Here is an 18,531-nt window from a genome sequence, read left to right as displayed (position 1 = left end):
GACAGAGGATTGAGTTTACGAATGGACGGTTTATTAAACCAACTTTACACAGGCTACTGTTTGGCCGTAGCCCACGCCAAATAAATGAAAGATAACCCACAAGCCAATCGTGACCTTCTCTTGTGAAGCCCAGACGTAAAAAAAGAGAGAACAAAGGCTAAACCTGGTCTTAACTTCCAATGCTCCATCCCCCTGCCCAACCCCCCTCCACGCCACTCCGCCAACCGCCAGGATGCCCGGCATCAGAACATTCCAGGCATTTCCGTGATTGGCAGATAGCAGGTTGATTGACATGTCGGACCCCGCGAACACTGGGTACTGGTAGGTACAACACAACCATCTACTAGCCTAACACATAACACACAGCTGTCTGTGCGGGTCGCTACAATATGTTATGTTTCATGTGGTATGTATTAATTTGTGGATGTCCATCATCCATTTTGTATGATATGTTACGAATTCCCAAATTGTTGTGGCTCACATTAGCTAAGTGGCTAACGCTAAAGTTACCTATGTGGCTATTGTTAACTTCGCTAGGGGTTAGGCACAGTGTTTCCCAAATCATGCTTTGATTATTTGAATCAGCTGTGTAGTGCTAGGGCAAAAAACACAACGTGCAAACCTTGGGGTCACGATGACCGAGTTTGGGAAACACTGGGGTGTGGTTAGGAGTTAGGTAAAAGGGTTAGGGGAGGAAGGATTAGCTAACATGCTAAGTAGTTTCAAAGTAGCTAAAAAGTAGTAAGTAGTCGGAAAGTTGCTAATTAGCTAAATTTGTCCGTGATGAGATTCGAACATGCAAACTTTGGACTGCTAGACGTTTGCTAGATGGCTGACGTTAGCTACGCTAGGGGTTAGGATTAGGAGCTAGGTTAAAGGGTTAGATAACATGCTAAGTAGTTGCAAAGTTGCTAATTAGCTAAAGTTGTCTGTAATGAGATTCAAACACGCAACCTTTGGGTTGATAGACGTTGACGTTATACGCCCACCCATTCACCCCGACCAACCACCCTCCTTTTGTTTTTGTCTTAAGTAACCTTCTGACTTATGTAAACGTAACATATTACAATAATTTGAGTATTACGTGTACTATGTTACGTCTAGTCTATGAGACCAGGCTGCAACGTTTTTTTCTACAGGTTCTAGAACTACCTTTTAAAAATGTGTGAACGAAGGTAATTTGGCTTGGATCCTCAAGAGGTAAGTTGTTTTATTAAAAAGCCTGCTAAAATTGTAATTAGCCACAACAGTTGCGTAGGCTATGTATGTCAGTTGACATGGACATGTGGTTTGGACACAACAGACAACTTTTCTCATTACATCAACTATTTTACTTTGTACTATTTTAAAGAAATAGACAAGGCAGTATCATGCAGAGGTAACGTGTTGTTGGTAATATATTAATTACCCAGTTTGTTATGACTATTGCATTGTATTCATTTTTATGCATATTTGTTGCTGTATCAGGTTTTTGCCTCCATTAAATAATAGTTGAATACTTATACCAGACCAGAGTTTAAAAATATATAATGATTTGCATAGCCTATCAATATGGCTGTCAATGTGGTATGTACACTGAGTTCACAATACATTAGGAACACCTTCCTAATATTGAGTTGCACCCCTTTTTGCCCTCAGAACTTAATTCGTCGGGGCATGGACTCTACAAGGTGTCAAGCGTTCCACAGGGATGCTGGCCATGTTGACTCCAATGCTTCCCACAGTTTTGTCAAATTGGCTGGATGTCCTTTGGGTGGTGGACCATTCTTGATACACACGGGAAACTGTTAAGCGTGAAAAACCCAGCTGCGTTTGACCTGTCAAACTGGCAATGGAAATTGGGGTCGATTCCAAACGTTCTTTATTTTACCAGGACACAACTGAGGGTATGAACAGAACACAGACTCAGGGAAGACATGAAGCCCTTTCCTGGTTCAGAGTCCCAACGTGACTTTGTCATTAGGAATGGGGTAGTTCCAGAATGGTTCCATGGCATTATTTCCAGAAAGTAAGTTCTCAAATTGTGTCTCTGTCATTGAAATGCACTCAATGCTTACCAGCAGTAGCAACCAAGGCTAGATGAGACCAATGTAAATACAAATGTGTGGCCTGTAGTGTAGGATATATGCCTTATGACTGTTGTTATTGTATTACAGTAGGGCACTGAAGGGTTGTGTTCTGGCAAATTGCATGTTGTAAATTCTTCAGTCAAGTGAGTTCAAACCGAAGTCTGTCCTAATATGGCCGTGTCTATTCGCGGCAGGGTTGCTGAGGAAATGCTCCTTTCCAAGCCCACGGGCTACTTCCTGATCCGTGTCAGTGAAAGCAGGATAGGATACACTCTCTCCTATCGGTAAGCCTCTGTACATTAGATAGACACTTCCAGGCGAGGCGTCGTTAGATTGGTTGTTTGTTCAGCTGATACATTTAGGATGGCATTTTATATAATGGCATTTCTATAAACTGGCAGGCAAAGAAATGTTAACAATAAGCACATGAGCAAATTAGTTGTGTTCTGTTTCCATAGCTTGTATCTTATCTGATTCTACACCAACGCCACACCTATTACCCTCTGACAGGCCCTTGTTCTATTCAACAGTGTAGTTCAAAGTCCTTTTACACTTCCTTATTTTGGATTTTCTCTGTACGTCTAGTGCCACTGATCGCTGCAGGCACTTCATGATCGATGTGCTGAAGGACAATCACTACATTATTGTAGGAGAGGACATGCGTCACAGGGCACTGCAAGACCTGGTGAACTTTCACTGTACGGTGCCTGTCATGCATTTCAATGAGCTGCTGACTGTAGCTTGTGGACAGGTGAGGAACTATACTTGATTCCGTAAACTGTGAACTACCATATTGTTCATTTTGTACACACACAGGTACCTTATAGGCTTGAATTGAGTTGGGTTGATATGGCATACACACACAGTAGTCAGGGTACAGCACACTGCTTAAATTTTGTACACTGTTGTGGATACATACAGTGAGGGGAAAAAAGTATTTGATCCCCTGCTGATTTTGTACGTTTGCCCACTGACAAAGAAATGATCAGTCTATAATTTTAATGGTAGGTTTATTTGAACAGTGAGAGACAGAATAACAACAAAAAAATCCAGAAAAACGCATCTCAAAAATGTTTAGCATTTTAATGAGGGAAATAAGTATTTGACCCCCTCTCAATCAGAAAGATTTCTGGCTCCCAGGTGTCTTTTATACAGGTAACGAGCTGAGATTAGGAGCACACTCTTAAAGGGAGTGCTCCTAATCTCAGTTTGTTACCTGTATAAAAGACACCTGTCCACAGAAGCAATCAATCAATCAGATTCCAAACTCTCCACCATGGCCAAGACCAAAGAGCTCTCCAAGGATGTCAGGGACAAGATTGTAGACCTACACAAGGCTGGAATGGGCTACAAGACCATCGCCAAGCAGCTTGGTGAGAAGGTGACAACAGTTGGTGCAATTATTCGCACATGGAAGAAACACAAAATAACTGTCAATCTCCCTCTGCCTGGGGCTCCATGCAAGATCTCACCTCGTGGAGTTGCAATGATCATGAGAATGGTGAGGAATCAGCCCAGAACTACACGGGAGGATCTTGTCAATGATCTCAAGGCAGCTGGGACCATAGTCACCAAGAAAACAATTGGTAACACACTATGCTGTGAAAGACTGAAATCCTGCAGCGCCAGCAAGGTCACCCTGCTCAAGAAAGCACATATACAGGCCCGTCTGAAGTTTGCTAATGAACATCTGAATGATTCAGAGGAGAACTGGGTGAAAGTGTTGTGTTCAGATGAGACCAAAATCGAGGTCTTTGGCATCAACTCAACTCGCAGTGTTTGGAGGAGGAGGAGGAATGCTGCCTATGACCCCAAGAACACCATCCCCACCGTCAAACATGGAGGTGGAAACATTATGCTTTGGGGGTGTTTTTCTGCTAAGAGGACAACTTCACCGCATCAAAGGGACGATGGACGGGGCCATGTACTGTCAAATCTTGGGTGAGAACCTCCTTCCCTCAGCCAGGGCATTGAAAATGGGTCGTGGATGGGTATTCCAGCATGACAATGACCCAAAACACACGGCCAAGGCAACAAAGGAGTGGCTCAAGAAGAAGCACATTAAGGTCCTGGAATGGCCTAGCCAGTCTCCAGACCTTAATCCCATAGAAAATCTGTGGAGGGAGCTGAAGGTTCGAGTTGCCAAACGTCAGCTTCGAAACCTTAATGACTTTGAGAAGATCTGCAAAGAGGAGTGGGACCAAATCCCTCCTGAGATGTGTGCAAACCTGGTGGCCAACTACAAGAAACGTCTGACCTCTGTGATTGCCAACAAGGGTTTTGCCACCAAGTACTAAGTCATGTTTTGCAGAGGGGTCAAATACTTATTTCCCTCATTAAAATGCAAATCAATGTATAACATTTTTGACATGCGTTTTTCTGGATTTTTTGTTTGTTATTCTGTCTCTCACTGTTCAAATAAACCTACCATTAAAATTATAGACTGATCAGGTCTTTGTCAGTGGGCAAACGTACAAAATCAGCAGGGGATCAAATACTTTTTTCCCTCACTGTAAGTGAATTGACATGTTTTTGACTAAACATTCTCCCCCCTCATCTACTTCTTGTTGTAGGTATCAACAGACAAGGCTAATTATGCAGAACCGTTATTCCTGATTAACCCTAATCATGGTGTGTTGCTAAATAACCCCCCACACATTAACAGTAGTACTCATCTAAAACCAGATGAGGACACTTCACCTGCTTTCCAACATCGTCCCAGCACATTGAGTGACCCTGCCGACAAGCCTCCAAACACTAGCAAACTACCTATAACTCCAAACGGCCATCCTCCATGACTCTACCCCTACCTGGAGACTGAGTTAAACACAATGAGCCTCCAAAACCCAAGCGTGGTAAAAATGCTGGAATGTCATTGTGTTTACATTGTGTGTTTGTTGGGGGATAGGGCTAAAGTTTTATTTTCATTGTTTAAATGTTGAGATATTGCAAAAGCATTGTTGGCCTATATTGCCCCACATATTTGTCTGCAGGTTGAATCCACTGAGATCAAAGAGAACTGAAGTTAGACTGTATTCTTCCACTATCTATTCTGTACATTCCAGGTAGATCGTACTGCTAAACCAGTGCCATTGCCCAGAAAGATACTTAGTCACCGCGGCCCAGCCAGACCAACCTCCTGAGTTACCTGCCAGAGCTCCCTGCTCTTCCACAGAGAAAGATCAAGGACCAGAGCAGCACTGCACCTGAAGGGCCCCCCAGGACCCATGATGGTGTGTACAGACAGATGACCACAGGCCCGACCAAACACACACCACCAGGACCCAAATCCCAACAAACAGAAGAATTAAGATGTAAAGTCAGAGGAAGTTCCATAATAAGAGAAGTGCCTCTCAGGAGCACATGTATGCAGAGATCAGTGTGGAGGCTGAGCAGAGGCAAGGGGAAACAGTCCTGGAGGCCAGAGAGGGACATTGATACAGCTGGTGAGAACGAGTACCAGATGCTTCCAGGAGAGATTGCCAATGGCCCTCCACCCATTACTGATGTTACCACTGTTAGACCCACATACAGGGGGTTACCGCCAAAATACCTGCCCCCACCTCCTTTTGCCCTTGGATACTAATGTCCACTTCTCTACCCTCGAATGGATGGATGGCTGGATGGATGGACACATTAATGTAGTTGTAGCATGCAAGACTGTTCATGAGAGAAAGATGTCTGTTGAAGGCAATGATGAGTTAAAAGTTAATGACGGTCTGAGGAGTTCATTATTTAACTGTATATCTATAATTTATTTTACAAATTAACATTGAGTGCTATTTATGTCTGCAATAATCTCTGGTTAGTAGTTAGACAATGTCCAATGCTTTACAATACTGTGTATGGTGGACTATTTCATATCAAATGTGAAAATAATTTAGTTTTATGTCATGTGAGGAATTATGTTAAACATCTTGTTAAAATTGGCAAGTCTGCTCTCAGAAAGGTTCTGGTCTAACTGGATTGATGAGGAATGTGAGTAAATTGGGAAACTCCAGTGACAGTGTGGGCATTCAGGTGTAGGTGGGTCATTCCACGAAATGAATGCCTTTTGTGTCCCTTTGATATTTTAAGTAGAAATTGTGCACCAATATTTTTGGGGGGGGTTATATTAAATGAAGTGCCCTTTTTAATAGAGACCACATGGAAAATTCTATACAGTGAGGGGAAAAAAGTATTTGATCCCCTGCTGATTTTGTACGTTTGCCCACTGACAAAGAAATGATCAGTCTATAATTTTAATGGTAGGTGTATTTGAACAGTGAGAGACAGAATAACAACAAAAAAATCCAGAAAAACGCATGTCAAAAATGTTATAAATTGATTTGCATTTTAATGAGGGAAATAAGTATTTGACCCCCTCTCAATCAGAAAAATGTCTGGCTCCCAGGTGTCTTTTATACAGGTAACGAGCTGAGATTAGGAGCACACTCTTAAAGGGAGTGCTCCTAATCTCAGCTTGTTACCTTTATAAAAGACACCTGTCCACAGAAGCAATCAATCAATCATATTCCAAACTCTCCACCATGGCCAAGACCAAAGAGCTCTCCAAGGATGTCAGGGACAAGATTGTAGACCTAAACAAGGCTGGAATGGGCTACAAGACCATCGCCAAGCAGCTTGGTGAGAAGGTGACAACAGTTGGTGCAATTATTCGCAAATGGAAGAAACACAATAACTGTCAATCTCCCTCGGCCTGGGGCTCCATGCAAGATCTCACCTCGTGGAGTTGCAATGATCATGAGAATGGTGAGGAATCAGCCCAGAACTACACGGGAGGATCTTGTCAATGATCTCAAGGCAGCTGGGACCATAGTCACCAAGAAAACAATTGGTAGCACACTACGCCGTGAAGGACTGAAATCCTGCAGCGCCCGCAAGGTCCCCCTGCTCAAGAAAGCACATATACATGCCCGTCTGAAGTTTGCCAATGAACATCTGAATGATTCAGAGGAGAACTGGGTGAAAGTGGTGTTCAGATGAGACCAAAATCGAGGTCTTTGGCATCAACTCAACTCAGTGTTTGGAGGAGGAGGAGGAATGCTGCCTATGACCCCAAGAACACCATCCCCACCGTCAAACATGGAGGTGGAAACATTATGCTTTGGGGGTGTTTTTCTGCTAAGGGGACAACTTCACCGCATCAAAGGGACGCTGGACGGGGCCATGTACCGTCAAATCTTGGGTGAGAACTTCCTTCCCTCAGCCAGGGCATTGAAAATGGGTCGTGGATGGGTATTCCAGCATGACAATGACCCAAACCACACGGCCAAGGTAACAAAGGAGTGGCTCAAGAAGAAGCACATTAAGGTCTTGGAGTGGCCTAGCCAGTCTCCAGACCTTAATCCCATAGAAAATCTGTGGAGGGAGCTGAAGGTTCGAGTTGCCAAACGTCAGCCTCGAAACCTTAATGACTTGGAGAAGATCTGCAAAGAGGAGTGGGACAAAATCCCTCCTGAGATGTGTGCAAACCTGGTGGCCAACTACAAGAAACATCTGACCTCTGTGATTGCCAACAAGGGTTTTTCCACCAAGTACTAAGTCATGTTTTGCAGAGGGGTCAAATACTTATTTCCCTCATTAAAATAAAATAAAAATTATAACATTTTTGACATGCGTTTTTCTTGATTTTTGTTGTTGTTATTCTGTCTCTCACTGTTCAAATAAACCTACTATTAAAATTATAGACTGATCATTTCTTTGTCAGTGGGCAAACGTACAAAATCAGCAGGGGATCAAATACTTTTCCCCCTCTTGCTTGTCCCTCTGTCAACCCTGTGTCACTTCTAGGAAGATTTTAACCCACTTAATCGCAAAATGTCGCCATCATTGTAAAGCCCTAGTTGCTTTGACAGTCATTTCTGAACATAGTTACTTATTTCATGTGATTAATTTCGACTGTCACTTTAAGGGCAACCCTGTTACGTGAAGTGTACGCTCACTTTAATATGGTGAAACTATTCCTTAAAAGTTTTATTTTTAAAGAAACATTGAACATTTAATACTCAAATCATAGATTAAAATCAGGTCACCTGGTTCTACTCTTGTTGGTCATTCTCTGGTGTTTTGTGGTGGGAAACTGAGCGGGGCAAGCATAACACATCAACACTGTTAACCATAGACAGGCTAGAAATGTTTTAACATTTTATTTTTTGTGAAGCTTTCTTTCAATTGCCACTCCCTGTTGCACACAAGCTTCCATTACCCCGGTCTCAATTTATGGCTGATTTAAGAAGAAATCGTCAACCCTGTTACGGTCAACATTACCACTGGGCAAAAACTGGTTGAATCAACGTTGTTTCCACGTAATTTCAACCAAAACAAATAAATGTGATGACGTTGAATCAACATAAGGGAATTGTCTTTCTTTCACTTAACTTTTAACCTAAATCCAATGTCATGGTGAAATTTTTGTTGATTTCATGTTGACAACTCAATGAAATGTAAATCAAAAATAGACGTTGAACTGATGTCTGTGCCCAGTGGGATGTTACTTTATTTGGCACTTAATATAGTTTTTTGTTGTTGTTGTTGCAGGTATTTACATTGTGTGCGCATGCTTAAGGTAATATACATCTGAACGCTCTTCCAGCGTTTTGATGTCTGTTTAATAATTATTTCCTGTTGATATTTTGTCCAGCTGCATTAGGACCAACCACCCAGACAACCGGTATAGTAAGTTCAAATGTAATTTTATTCAACATTCTTGCTTGCAGATAATTGTTCAAAAAAATTGTATTGCTGTGTTACGAACCCATGTGGCTTTAAACGTCTAGGGTGGATGGACAAGAGACCCGTAACATAATTCATGCAAATTAGAATCGTGACATGGAACAGTGAGAACAAAAACTACACGACAACCATAAACTACCGTCAAACATAAAATGTTTATTTTTGAACACACTGTAAAGGTTTGGGAAAAAGGGCTGAGCAGGACCCAAGAAATGAAACAATAGTGTAAAGAACCCCTAAACTGATCTTGCCTGCCTCAAGAACTGCTAAGCTACTGCTAATCATACAAAAATTACAGTGGGTGGTCCGCTCAGGTCTAACTAGTGTTTTTAGACAGTTTTCTTCCCACGGGTAATGTACGCCCAAGGGCAACTTGCTTAAATTCCCCTTTTCCCAGAAACACACAAAGTTACCAAACAGAGTAGCCAGCAAATGAGTGAGTGAGTACACAAAACACCACAGTATCCATACTCACATACGGAAATAGTCTCTAACAACAAACACAACTGACTGACTTTTAAACAATGGGATGTGTGATTGAAAAACCAGAAACAGGTGGTGCAATGCAGAGGAATGTCCACCGATTGGTCTACCTCAGCTATCAGCAGACACCCCAATGACCACCAATCAGGAACATACAGGACACCTGTGATTAGGGCAGAAGGAGAGGAAAAACACAAAAAGACACAGGATACCTGTATCCGTAACATGCTGTATTTCAGATGGTACCTTGTTAGTGCAACCTATCACCGGATGATGTATCAGGCTACCTGAATGCCTGCTTCTCTACAGCTTGTGATGTGATGAAAAGGCCCCTGAAATACACTGTGAAAACCTTCCTAAAATTGAGTCGCACCCCCTTTTGCCCTCAGAACATTCTCAATTCGTCAGGGCATGGCCTCTACAAGGTGTCGAAAGCGTTCCACAGGGATGCTGGCCCATGTTGACTCTAATGCTTCCCACAAATGCTTCCCACAGTGGTGTCAAGTTGGCTGGATGGCCTTTGGGTGGTGGTTCTTGATACACACGGGAAACTGTTGAGCATGAAAAACCCAGCAGGCTGGCACCTTCGACCATACACCGTTCTAAGGCACATAAATATTTTGTCTTGCCCATTCACCCTCTGAATGGCACACATACACAATCAATGTCTCGATTGTCTCAAGGCTTACAAATCCTCCTTTAACCTGTCTCCTCCCCTTCATCTACACTTATTGAAGTTGCTTTAACAAGTGACATCAGTAAGGGATCATAGCTCAGTGATTGTGACTATCTGTATGGGTCCCCCTCTGCTCTATAGAACAATAGGCCCATTGTTTGAATGTCTGCCACTGATTCAGAGACACACTCCAATCACAGTCTGACCTTTTCCATTAGGCCTACTCCTCCTGATGTACTGACTTGCACCGCTACCCTGGCTGAATCTCAACATCATCATGGTCTCCTTTTCTGATTTTCTCAGGTAATTTTACTTCCACCTGGGCAGGTTTTTCATATCAGTGCGGTTGAAGGAGAGGAGATGAGTAGAAAAGGCCAAGAGGCCATTGATTTTAGGCAGTAAACTTGAGATGCATCCCCTGTCAAACTCAAAAACAAAGTAGCATTCTGTGAGAAAGTGGTGATGAATGCTCCACGACATGAGTTGCCAAGTAAATAATGTCCCTAAAAAGTAGTGGGCATTCAGTAAATTATTTTATTCATTGGCAGGAAGTAGGCCTATCCTACCAACAAAGATAAATACTGTAATGGCCTTAACCCTTTTCTGGGATACACCCAATGATTTATACAGTGCCTTCGGGAAAGTATTCAGACCCCTTGACTTTTTCCACATTTTGTTACGTTACAGCCTTTTTGTAAAATGTATACAATAGTTTCCCCCCCCCCTGATCACTACACAAAATACCCCATAATGACAAAGCAAAAACAGGTTTTTATTTTTTTGTGCTAATTATTTAAAATAAGAAACTGAAATATGACATTTACATAAGTATTCAGACCATTTACTCAATACTTTGTTGAAGCACCTTTGGCAGCGATTACAGCATTGAGTCTTCTTGGTTATGATGCTACAAGCTTGACACACCTGTATTCCCACGGGGGGCCAGTATGGATTTTTTTTATTTTTTTTATGTATGCACTCACTAACTGTAAGTCGCTCTGGATAAGAGCGTCTGCTAAATGACTAAAATGTAAATGTATTTGGGGAGTTTCTCCCATTCTTCTCTGCAGATCATCTTAAGCTCTGTCAGGTTGGATGTGGAGCGTTGCTGCTCAGCTATTTTCAGGTCTCTCCAGAGATGTTAGATTGGGTTCAAGTCTGGGCTCTGGCTGGGCCACTCAAGGACATTCAGAGACTTGTCCCAAAGCCACACCTGCGTTGTCTTGGCTGTGTGCTTAGGGTCGTTGTCCTGTTCGAAGGTGAACCTTCGCCCCAGTCTGAGGTCTTGAGTGCTCTGGAGCAGGTTTTCTTCAAGGATCTCTCTGCCGTTCATCTTTGCCTCGATCCTGACTAGTCTCCCAGTCCCTGCCACTAAAAAACATACCCACAGCATGATGCTGCCACCACCATGCTTCACCGTAGGGATGATGCCAGGTTTCCTACAGACTTGACGCTTGGCATTCAGGCCAAAGCGTTCAATCTTCGTTTCATCAGACCAGAGAATCTTGTTTAAGTGCTTTTGGCAAACTCCAAGTGGGTTGTCATGTGCCTTTTTACTGAGGAGTGGCTTCCGTCTGGCCACTCTACCATAAAGGCCTGATTGGTGGAGTGCTGCAGAGATGGTTGTACTTCTGGAAGGTTCTCCCGTCTCAGAAGAACTCTAAAGCTCTGTCAGAGTGACCATCAGGTTCTTGGTCACCTCCCTGACCAAGATCCTTCTACCCCGATTGCTCAGTTTGGCTCTAGGAAGAGTCTTGGTGGTTCCAAACTTCTTCCATTTAAGAATGATGGAGGCCACGGTGCTCTTAGGGACCTTCAATACTGCAGACATTTTTTGGTACCCTTCCCCAGGCCTGTGCCTTGACACAAGCCTGTCTCTGAACTCTACGGACAATTTGTTCGACCTCATGGCTTGGTTTTTACTCTGACATACACTGTCAACTGTGGGACCTTATATAGACAGGTGTGCGTGCCTTTCCAAATCATGCCCAATAAATTGAGTTTACCACAGGTGGACTCCACTCAAGTTGTAGAAACATCTCAACGATGATAAATGGAAACAGGATGCACCTGAGCTCAATTTCGAGTCTCATAGCAAAGGGACTAAATTATTATGTAAATAATGTATTTAAAAAATATTTTTTTAAATAAAAACCTGTTTTCGCATTGTCAAAAAAAAAAAAAAAATTATTTTATCAATTTTAGAATAAGGCTGTAACGTAACAAAATGTGGAAAAAGTCAAGGGGTCTGAATACCTTCCGAAGGCACTGTATACAGTGAGGGGAAAAAAGTATTTGATCCCCTGCTGATTTTGTACGTTTGCCCACTGACAAAGACATGATCAGTCTATAATTTTAATGGTAGGTTTATTTGAACAGTGAGAGACAGAATAACAACAACAAAATCCAGAAAAACGCATGTCAAAAATGTTATAAATTGATTTGCATTTTAATGAGGGAAATAAGTATTTGACCCCCTCTCAATCAGAAAGATTTCTGGCTCCCAGGTGGGCCGTACGCACTACCCTCTGTAGCGCCTTACGGGCGGATGCCAAGCAGTTGCCATACCAGGCGATGATGCAACCGTTCAGGATGTTCTCGATGGTGCAGCTGTATAACTTTTTGAGGATCTGGGGAACCATGCCAAATCTTTTCAGTCTCCTGAGGGGGAGAAAGGCGTTGTTGTGCCCTCTTCACGACTGTCTTGTTGTGTTTGGATCATGATAGTTTGTTGGTGATGTGGACACCAAGGAACTTGAAACTCTCGACCCGCTCCACTACAGCCACGTCAATGTGAATGGGACGTGCTCGGCCTGTAGTCGTGTCCTGTAGTCCACGATAAGCTCGTTGAGGGATAGGTTGTTGTCTCTGACCTCCTCCCTATAGGCTGTCTCATCATTGTCGGTGATTAGGCCTACCACTGTTGTCGTCAGCAAACTTAATGATGGTGTTGGAGTCAAGCTTGGCCACGCAGTCGTGGGTAAACAGGGAGTACAGGAGGGGACTAAGCACGCACCTCTGAGGGTCCCCGTGTTGAGGATCAGCATGGCAGATGTGTTGTTGCCTACCCTTACCACCTGGGGGCGGCCTGTCAGGGAGTCCAGGATCCAGTTGCAGAGGGAGGTGTTTAGTCCCAGGGTCCTTAGCTTAGTGATGAGCTTTGTGGGCACTATGGTGTTGAATGCTGACCTGTAGTCAATGAACAGCATTATCTCATCGGTGTTCCCTTTGTCCAGGTGGGAAAGGGCAGTGTGGAGTGCGATTGAGATTACGTCATTACATTTTACATTTTAGTCATTTAGCAGACGCTCTTATCCAGAGCGACTTACAGTTAGTGAATACAAATTTTTTTAATACTGGCCCCCCGTGGGAATCGAACCCACAACCCTGGCATTGCAAATGCCATATCAACTGAGCTACATCCCTGCCGGCCATTCCCTCCCCTACCCTGGACGACGCTGGGCCAATTGTGCGCCGCCCATGAGTCTCCCGGTCACGGCCGGCTGCGACAGAGCCTGGATTTGAACCAGGATCTCTAGTGGCACAGTTAGCACTGCGATACAGTGCCTTAGACCACTGCGCCACTCAGGAGACTTTAGACCACTGCGCCACTCAGATCTGTGGATCTGTTGGGGCGGTGTGCGAATATGAGTGGGTCTAGGGTTTCCGGGATGATGGTGTTGATGTGAGCCGTGACCAGCCTTTCAAAGCACTTCATGGCTACTGACGTGAGTGCTATGGGGCGGTAGTCATTTAGGCAGGTTACCTTCGCTTTCTTGGGCACAGGGACTATGGTGGTCTGCTTGGAACATGTAGGTATTACAGACTCGGTCAGGGAGAGGTTGAAAATGTCAGTGAATACACTTGCCAGTTGGTCCGCGCATGCTCTGAGTACATGTCCTGGTAATCCGTCTGGCCCTGCGGCCTTGTGAATGTTGACCTGTTTAAAGGAAAGCGTGATCACACAGTCGTCTGGTGGAACAGCTGGTGCTCTCATGCATGCTTCAGTGTTGCTTGCCTCGAAGCGAGAATAAAAGCATTTAGCCCGTCTGGTAGGCTCGCGTCACTGGGCAGCTACAGGCTGGGTTGCCATCGATGAACGTCAGAGCCGGTGTAGTAGGATTTAATCTTAGTCCTGTATTGATGCTTTGCCTGTTTGATGGTTCGTCTGAGGGCATAGCGGGATTTCTTATAAGCGTCCGGATTAGAGTCCCACTCCTTGAAAGTGGCAGCTCTTGCCTTTAGCTCGGTGCGGATGTTGCCTGTAATCCATGGCTTCTGGTTGGGATATTTATTTACGGTCATTGTGGGGACGACGTCGTCGATGCACTTATTGATGAAGCCGATGACTGAGGTGGTATACTCCTCAATGCCATTGGATGAATCCCGGAACATATTCCAGTCTGTGCTAACAAAATAGTCCTGTAGCGTAGCATCCGCGTCATCTGACCACTTCCGTATTGAGCGAGTCACTGGTACTTCCTACTACTTGCTTGCAAGCAGGAATCAGGAGGATAGAATTAGGGTCAGATTTGCCAAATGGAGGCAGAGGGAGAGCTTTGTATGTGTCTCTGTGTGTGGAGTAAAGGTGGTCTAGAGTTGTTTTTCCCTCTGGTTGCACGTGTGACATGCTGATAGAAATTAGGTAAAACTGATTTAAGTTTGCCTGCATTAAAGTCCCTGGCCAATAGGAGCGCCACTTCTGGATGAGCATTTTCTTGTTTGCTTATGGCCTTATACAGCTCGTTGAGTGCGGTCTTAGTGCCAGCATCGGTTTGTGGTGGTAAATAGACGGCTACGAAGAAATATAGATAACTCTTGATAGATAGTGTGGTCTACAGCTTATCATGAGGTACTCTACCTCAGGCGAGCAATACCTCGAGACTTCCTTAATATTAGACATCGCGCACCAGCTGTTATTGACAAATAGACACACACCACCAACCCTCATCTTACCAGACGTAGCTGTTCTGTCCTGCCGATGCACGAAAAACCCATCCAACTGTATATTATCCGTGTCGTCGTTCAGCCACGACTCAGTGAAACATAAGATATTACAGTTTTTAATGTCCCGTTGGTATGATAGTTTTGAACGGAGCTCATCCAGTTTACTCTCCAGTGATTGCACGTTGGCCAATAGAACGGATGGTAGAGGCGGGTTACCCACTCGCCGACAAATTCTTACAAGGCCCCCGGATCTTCGCCCTATGTATTTCTGTCTTTTCTTCATGCGAGTGACGGGGATTTGGGCCTGGTCCGGGTGAAACAGTATATCCTTTGTGTCAGACTTATTAAAGAAAAAATCTTCATCCAGTTCGAGGTGAGTAATCGCTGTTCTGATATCCAGAAGCTCTTTTCGGTCATAAGAGACGGTAACAGCAACATTATGTACAAAATAAGTTACAAACTATGCGAAAAAACACAAAAAATAGCACAATTGGTTAGGAGGCCGTAAAACGGCAGCCATCCCCTCCGGCGCCATTATCTCCGTCTTGGTACTCCCCCACCATTGTAAAAATATTTAGGAAAGTATAGAAAAGCATTTATTAATGTCTACATTTGTTTTTTCCCCACGTTTATTCTATTACAGATACCTTAACCCTCCCGTTGTCCTAGGGTCAAAATGACCCGCCACTGTGTTGAACCAACTTTCTTAAATTTTTATATTTTGGGGATCATTTGTGAGAAGGAGGCAGTGAGACTTTAAAGAAAGTATCACTGCCTCCTTCTCACAAATGATCCAAAAAATATAAAAATTAAAGTAGGTTGGTTCAACACAGTGGCGGGTCATTTTGACCCTAGGACAACGGGAGGGTTAATTCATACTTTTATATTATATTATGTGAGCTAAACATTAAAATTTTAAATTAAACCGTTGGCATCAAAGCAATACATAGCATCAGCAATCCTGAGGTGCGTTCAGTTCACTGCGCCACGGTTTGTACTGAATGACATCTTTCCCCAAAACGTTCTTGTAAATTCTTGAACAGACTTTGAGGTACGTTGTTCCTGTTTGGTGGGTGTGGCGAGGTGTGGCTTGAAGCAATGAGTGACATATTTAAAGGGCAGTGGCCATGCTGAAGCCGTTCCCCAACTCACAATCTCCCCGTTTTTCAACTGGTCTTTCAGTACAGCACCGCTTCTGTTCAATTTAACATAACGGAAAAACGTACTGTACGCAGCTCAGGGTTTACGCCTCGATCACGCAGAGTGTGTCATTGTGTAAAATGGTATGCAGCATCATCTGGATCTGTGTGCAGAAAAAGTTCAACCTTCACCTTCTGCTATCATTTCTGTCAAGCAGTTTACACATACAATTTTATGCATATGTTCTATAAATGCATACGTTCTACGTATGCACCACACAGAACGTACTGCAACTGCCTCTGCAACGCAATGCTGCAAGGCAAACGCAGCGTTCCATTGGAAATTAATGTACTTCTGGTGTACCAAAACGCAAATCACTGTCGGTGTGATCGAGGCGTTATACATCACCGCCCAACAACCTGCCCGCTTGACCCTATCCCCTCCCCTCTTCTCCAGACCATTTCCGGAGACCTTCTCCCTTACCTCACCTCGCTCATCAACTCATCCTTGACTGCTGGCCATGTCCCTTCCATCTTCAAGAGAGCGAGAGTTGCACCCCTCCTCAAAAAACCTACACTCGATCCCTCCGATGTCAACAACTACAGACCAGTATCCCTTCTTTCTTTTCTCTCAAACACTTGAGCGTGCCGTCTCTAGCCAACTCTCCTGCTATCTCTCTCAGAATGACCTTCTTGATCCAAACCAGTCAGGTTTCAAGACTGGTCATTCAACTGAGACTGCTCTTCTCTGTGTCACGGAGGCTCTCCGCACTGCTAAAGCTAACTCTCTCTCCTCTGCTCTTATCCTTCTAGACCAATCCGTTGCCTTTGATACTGTGAACCATCAGATCCTCCTCTCCACCCTCTCTGAGTTGGGCATCTCCGGCACTGCTCACTCTTGGATTGCGTCCTACCTGACAGGTCGCTCCTACCAGGTGGCGTGGTGAGAATCTGTCTCCGCACCACGCGCTCTCACCACTGGTGTCCCCCAGGGCTCAGTTCTAGGCCCTCTCCAATTCTCTCTATACACCAAGTCACTCGGCTCTGTCATATCCTCACATGGTCTCTCCTATCATTGCTACGCAGACAACACACAAATAATTTTCTCCTTTCCCCCTTCTGATAACCAGGTGGCGAATCGCATCTCTGCATGTCTGGCAGACATATCAGTGTGGATGTCGGATCACCACTTCAAGCTGAACCTTGGCAAGACGGAGCTGCTCTTCCTCTCGGGGAAGGACTGCCCGCTCCATGATCTCGTCATCACGGTTGACAACTCCATTGTGTCCTCCTCCCAGAGTGCAAAGAACCTTGGCGTGACCCTGGACAACACCCTGTCGTTCTCCGCTAACATCAAAGCGGTGACCCGATCCTGCAGGTTCATGCTCTACAACATTCGCAGAGTACGACCCTACTTTACACAGAAAGCGGCACAGGTCCAGGCACTTGTCATCTCCCGTCTGGATTACTGCAACTCGCTGTTGGCTGGGCTCCCTGCCTGTGCCATTAAACCCCTACAACTTATCCAGAACGCTGCAGCCCGTCTGGTGTTCGACCTTCCCATGTTCTCTCATGTCACCCCGCTCCTCTGCACACTCCACTGGCCTCCGGTTGAGGCTCGCATCTACTACAAGACCATGGTGCTTGCCTACGGAGCTGTGAGGGGAACGGCACCTCCTTACCTTCAGGCTCTGATCAGACCCTACACCCAAACAAGGGCACTACGTTCATCCACCTCTGGCCTGCTAGCTCCCCTACCTCTACGGAAGCACAGTTCCCGCTCAGCCCAGTCAAAGCTATTTGCTGCTCTGGCACCCCAATGGTGGAACAAGCTCCCCCACGACGCCAGGACAGCGGAGTCACTGACCACCTTCCGGAGACACTTGAAACCCTACCTCTTTAAGGAATACCTGGAATAGTATAAAGTAATCCTTCTACCTCCCCCACAAAAAAAAAGAAGAAAAAAAGAGGTTGTCCCACTGGCTATCATAAGTTGAATGCACAAATTTGTAAGTCGCTCTGGATAAGAGCGTCTGCTAAATGATGTAAATGTAAAAATTGATACACCCCAACTGACGTGAGTTCAGTTCGCTTAAACGTTTGCTACATTGCGTAACAGTTTGTACTGAACATAGTCTGATGGGTGAGAATACATGTTTCCTCAAAACGTTCTTGTATGTTCTTGAACAGACTTTGAGGTACGTTTGCTTTTGTTTGGTGGGTGTGGCTAGGTGTTGCTTGAATCAATGAGTGACGTATTTAAAGGGAAGTTGGTGCTTTCAAGACAACTGGTGTTGCTTGTAGGAAAAAAAAGGAAGGGAAGCGCTGCTAAAGTACACAAATCAAATCAAATCAAATCAAATTTTATTGGTCACATGCGCCGAATACAACAGGTGCAGACATTACAGTGAAATGCTTACTTACAGCCCTTAACCAACAGTGCACAATAGTAGGTTCTGGTAGTGCTCTTTGGTAAAAGGGG

At 44.4% G+C, this 18,531-nt stretch overlaps 1 pseudogene across 1 annotated transcript; it reads left to right on the top strand.

The window, feature by feature from the left end:
• Positions 1 to 1,888: 1,888 nt before the first annotated feature.
• Positions 1,889 to 5,655, top strand: LOC311137095 (hematopoietic SH2 domain-containing protein homolog; annotated as a pseudogene). Its single transcript has 5 exons — positions 1,889 to 2,008; positions 2,264 to 2,353; positions 2,655 to 2,820; positions 4,643 to 4,924; positions 5,135 to 5,655. The product of its transcript is annotated as a hematopoietic SH2 domain-containing protein homolog (transcript).
• Positions 5,656 to 18,531: the final 12,876 nt, after the last annotated feature.

The sequence above is a fragment of the Coregonus lavaretus genome (genome assembly GCF_964263955.1).
Source record: "Coregonus lavaretus genome assembly, chromosome: 11".
NCBI classification, from domain to species: domain Eukaryota; kingdom Metazoa; phylum Chordata; class Actinopteri; order Salmoniformes; family Salmonidae; genus Coregonus; species Coregonus lavaretus.
This window is presented reverse-complemented; position numbering and strand designations above follow the sequence as displayed.